Genomic DNA, 6,000 nt, shown 5'->3' on the forward strand with positions numbered 1-6,000 from the left:
TTCCATGATTACTTTCAGAGTTGCATCCCAATTGTCACATGCAACATCAAATGACTTAACTTGGATAGTGAGCTAGGTTGTAAGGTGTAGTAGGCCATTTAATGTAGAAAGATTGGGATCTTTCTTTAACAATTTTTTTTTATAGCCTAATTCTTTTTTTATGATTTCCATCTGTGGGTGAGAGAGGCCAAAATTTGTGTCAATTTGACTCTTATGTTAGCCTCTTCTACTGTTAACACAACTAGTTGACTCTTTGATTAAAGCAATGTATGGAAATGCTTCTCACTTTGAGCTGGCTTCATAGGTAGTTTTGTACCTTATATGCTTAGATTCCTTTCTAGGCTTAGAATTCTATGTCTGGTGTCTTGGGTGAAGAGTGTGGGATCACACAGTTTGGTGTACAATGAAAAGATATTCTCAAGTACCTTCTTCACATCCTCAACCTTTGTTGCCAATGCAACTTGAGTAAGTGCTATATCACCAGATATCTTTTCATTTACTTTTCCTTGAAACTTTCTTTTAGACCATTCCAAAATTTTGGCATTTGTATCCAAGTCTTCATTATTAACCTTCTCCACAATATCTGACAATTGTTCAAGTAGTGGCTTGGTTTCTTCTAGACTAGGAAAGTTGAATGCATCTAAAAAGATGTCTTTGATTTCGTGTAGTGCTTTCTTTTGCCTGTACTCCTTTCTAAGCATTTCTTGATGTTTCTTTTTCTCCAATGCTTGTTGTAAAATGCTTATTTGATCTATCAACATTGTGTCATAATCAAATTTTGGAATCACTATCTCTTCATCTAAAGTAATATCACCATAATGGATTACCTTTTCAACCTTAGAAGAGCTTGTGTCTAACACTAAGATTTGCAAGGTTATAGCTTCTCTGCTCAGCTTCTAAAGAATTTTTGTAGGTGAAGACCCTAATGTTGGTAAAGTTATCAATGCTTGGATGGCCTCCTGCTCTTTTACCTTAGGTGTTTGTTCACCTTCTTCAGAGTTATCCTAATCTATGACAATGATATGACTTGCACCTTGTGTTTGTGGTTTAGGTATAGATGTATCTATCTATTATGTTTGCTCTATTGTTGTCTCTTTTTCTTCTTCTTTGCCAATTTTCCTCAGCTCAACTATGTCCTCTTTAACACTTGTGTCAACTTTGATAGATGTGTCTACTGTTGTTGGAATCAATGGTTGGTCACTAGTAGCTAAAGGGATGGTAGAAGGTGGTTCTTGTGTATTAACCTTATCCCTTTTAACCTTTGTTACTTCCTTTTGAAGTTCTTCTACATTGATCAAAATTGGATTTGTGCATAGTTGTGCTTGTAGTGTAGATTGATCTAGAATCTTCTTTAAATCTTTTGTAGTTAATGGATTGATGTTTTGAGATGATGCATTAGAGAAATATTTGACTATTATAGTCTCTATAGGTGCACTTGTGTCATGAGGAGGACTAGCACTTGATATTTGTGTGTTTTCCACACTCTGTTCCTCATGTTGTTGTTTAGTTGTTGTCGTATCAGTGTCCATATTTTTAGTCTCCTTTGTATTTTTCTCTTCCTTGCTATCTTCTTTGTCATATTCTTCTTTATCATCATTTTTACCCTCAGAGGGGTCCTTCTCTCCTTGCTTCATTGTAGTTGATCCATAGATTAATTCCACATTTCAGTGGATTTCTTGACAAAATCTTCAATATCATTTTGGAGAGTGCTGAAGGCTCTATACTTTGGTGTGAACCTTCCTCCATATTTCTTAATTGCCTTAGCAATTTTCCCTTCTGTTAGTTTTGGCATTACTTGGGCTAGAGTAGTTTCCCTTATTTTCTTCTCCAAATTTAAACAATAATGCCATTTTTGCTCAACTAAATCATATAATGGCTTGGGTACTGAGTTGGAAAATTCTAATGGAATATTCTTAAATTTGGACAACATTGTGTATAGGGCTTCTTCCACTGTCTTTTTCTCTTCTTTTCCCAAACTATCAAAATTTACATTCTTAAGACCAGATAGATCTACATTATTTCTGATATTTTCACACAGATTTTCAAGATCAAAAAGTAGTGTATGACTTACCATTTTACATTGGATTTGATCATCTAATTCAATTCTTTCCTCATCTGAGTTAGGTTGAGCAATATATTGCCTTCTCTATTTCTTCTACTCTTTGCCTCCTTTTTCTACTTTCTTTGTTTTCTCCTTGGCCTTTTGTGTGGTGGTTCGAGTGCTTGCTCTAGTGGCTAGTGTTGTTGGCTTTTCTAGGCTAGGTTTTACGACCTTCTTTGCTTTGGCCATAGGCTATGACTTGGTCTTTCTTTTCTTTGGCTCGACATGTGTTGGTGCTTCCTCAGCTTCCTCTTCCTTAGCACCCTCTTCTTCTTTGTCTTTTTCCTCACCCATGCACTGTGTTAATGCAAGAGGTTCTTTAGTTTTTTCTTATGCTTCCTCTTCATCCTCTTCATCTCCTTCCTCTTCTTCTGATTCAACACCTTCACCAAAGTTTGGCTTAAGTTTCTTCACTAGTTTATACTTCTTCTTTAGTGTCGAGTCTGTCTTTAATTCCAGCTCTACCTTTGACTTCATTACATCATAATTACCAAAGATATTAGCTATTTTATCAACTTCCTTAGCTAGAAGTTTAGTGATGGTAGTCAAAGCTTTATCAACATTAATCTCATATCCTAAGGGTCTTAGCCATCTTACCCTAGGTGTGAAAGCCTATACATATGTGTAATCAATATCTACAATAAAACATATACCATTGTAGTATTGTTCAATGAATGAAATAGGTATTCTCATCCTTTGCTTCATAGACTTCTTAAAATCTTCAAAATAGCTTGTCATGATAGTTTCAAAATTCTCACCCATTTGCTCAATGTAGTTATTGATTTGAGTAGCATTTGTCTTGTTTGTTTTCCATCCTATTTTTCCAAAAGATGGGAATGAATTTTGTATATAGAAGAATATGCAAATTAGGATTGATCCAAAGTTGCACTATGCACTCTTAGTTTTCCTTACTGCTCCAAGGTTCTCCATTATTTGTTGCAGTTGAAGTTTAGCTAGATCATATGTATGATCTTTCTTCACAATTTTGTATCCAACATCCACTACAATACAAGGTACACTATTCAGTCTACTTGATTGATAAAAATTATGAGAAATAACCCTTACTACAAATTTTATCAATGGATATATGATGGTGTCAATTGTCATTCCACATTTGTTCCATTTAGCTCCTGTATTCTTCTCTATTGCCTCTTGAGAGTCACTTCATAGAGTCTTTGGCTGATCTAGGGTTGGAAAACTAGTCACCCTATGGATTATTCTCTTTGAAATATTTATTGGCCCTCCTTCCAACCATAAGGATTGATCATGGATTTGGTTCAATACTATTCTTATCTAGCTAGTCTTGAATACAATAGGAAATTCTAGGGCACGAGTCAAACCCTTCCTTTCAATAATTTTGAATTCTTCTTTCAAGACACCATTTTCACATAATTTTTCATAGGCTTCCCTTATTTACATGTCACCTATTCCTCCTATCTTGTAGTTCTAGCATTTTCTAACATCTTGGACCATAATGACTTTTGAGGGAATCATGGACAACACACCTGAGGGATCTTGTTTATAAGAAAAATCTTGAATTGCTTTAATATTTGGTTGTTTAACCTCATTACTATCTAACTAGATATTCAAGACCTCTTTCCCTTGTACATTTTCTGAGCTTGATGCCATGATGAGAAACTAGGGTTTTTACAAATGCAAACTGCGTAGCTTGGATTGTGAATAAATACTTATACAATTTGAAGAACAAGAGTGAAAACATCACTGAGATGTTTGTGAATGCTTCAAATGAACTTCTAAATCATCTTTTTCTCTTTTAGCTCTTTCTTGAATTCAAAATGATGAGAAATGAGTGAAAAATCACCATATACCCTTCATAAACCCTTGCAATTAATGCTTATTGGTTGTATAGTTGTATACTTTGCATCAACATAGTTTTAGAATCATTCGACATCCATTAATATTACCATCATTTGGCAGCTACTATGGACTCAACATCAACTAGATAGATTGGCAGCTCAACACTAACTAGTATTCCATGCAGAAACCATTGAAAACTTTTTATGCTTAGCAACAACATGAAAACTTAAAAAATTTAATCTTGAATTTTTAACAACACTTTGCATCTCTGTTCATGCTAATGTAGTCCTTTTAGTACTAACTTCATTTGAAACTAATGTATGATATAATACCTTGAATATCAATCCCACATACCTCTTATTTGCTTGGTTTGATGAGGTGTGATCACCTGACCCATTGGGTGAGGTGATCCCTTCTCCATTTGATCCCTCATTCCTGATGTGTTCAACATTTGCCTTGCCTTTGCCTTTATCCAATTCACAACTTGGTGCCTTTGACCTAGTTGGAAAATGCTTGCTAATATGACCAGTCTTCAGATAGCTAAAGCATGTGGTTTGACTCACCACCTTTTGAAGTTTCCATTGAAGTGAGTCCTAATACAATTATTAGGTATGTGGCCATATTCTTGATAGTAGTGGTAGCTATATCTTATATTGTAATCCCAATTATAAGAGTTTCCATAGCTTATTACCTTTGCTAGCTTGTTTGATGACCACATTGACTTGGATCTGCATTCAAAGGCTCTATGTCCATACTTTTGAAAGTTGTAGCAATATCCTTCAAATTTTGGTGCATGCATGGTTTTGGTTCTGCATTCATTTGCTTGATGACAATGAATCATGTTCTTAGGTTTGACATTCTGATTTGTTTTGTTGCTCCTATACACATTAGTAGTATATCCTTTCTTTCCACAATTATGACAAGTAGGTTTGGAATTCTTACCTTTAATATTCCTTTCCTTAGTAGCTTTGGATGATTCTCCTTCTTTAGTGCTTATGCAGCCCAATCCTGATGTATCTTTGTTGGACCTAGGGGATCTCAATAATTGCTCAAAGTATTTGATTGCTTCATTTGGCTTGTTGAACCTTTTAGTAATTTTTTTTCTCATTTTAGATCATTTTGTAGTTGTTCATTTTGCAACTTCAATTTAGTTATCTTAATACCCTTAGCATTCAACTCATGATGAGCACTCATCATTTGGCTCAAGTTATCTAATTGCATGTTTGAGATCTTGGTTAGCTTTGTTGACTTCTCTTCCAATCTATTTTCCATAATTATTTTTTCTTCTTTAATCATGGATTTTTCTTCCATGTCTTTATTCTTTTGTTTAGTCACCTCACATAGCAGTATAGCTTGTGATTCTTTCTCTAACTTGAGATTTTTGATTTCTTCAGCTTGTGCTCTATTCTTTTCCATTAGATTTACAATTACTACATCAAATTTGTTGGAGTTACCATCTGTAAATAGATTTTTGGTTTTGATCTCTTTTTATTGTGTGTCATTCTCTACAATGGAAATTTCTTTCCTTCTCTTCAAGGAATTCCTCAAAGCATCTCTAGCTTCATTTAGTTGATGTAGTATAAGATGTATCTCAATCTCTTGGTTCTCGATAGTCTTACCTAACTTGCAGAATTCCATTCCAAGATCTTTCCTGTAAGCTACAAAGCTTATCCTTCTAAGAACTTGGCTCTGATACTAATTTTTGGAATTATAAGTGGGAAAGGTAAACTTCTGGGAGGGAGGAGGGTGAATCAGGAGTTTAAAATTGGACACATTAAACTTTCACCATTCATACATTATATGCATTAAAATATTGAAATAACATGTAAAGTAAATGCATCTAGAACATGTAAGTAATCAAACACACACATTTGACACCAAATATGATTACCCAAAAACCCTCCAATGAGAAGGTAAAACTGGGGTGTGGACAACTCTCACAAATCTTCACTACTATAGCAATAAAGTGTAGCCAATTAAGGTTTCAATGGTTTGACCATGAAACATGATCTACCCTGTGAAAGGCTTGCCCTATTAAGGGCTTACAAAGATTGTTAAGTCCCACCTTGTTAGAGGATTTC

Source organism: Cupressus sempervirens, chromosome 8, assembly GCF_028749045.1.
Source record: "Cupressus sempervirens isolate cs-2001-9-10 chromosome 8, ASM2874904v1, whole genome shotgun sequence".
In the NCBI taxonomy this organism is placed as follows: domain Eukaryota; kingdom Viridiplantae; phylum Streptophyta; class Pinopsida; order Cupressales; family Cupressaceae; genus Cupressus; species Cupressus sempervirens.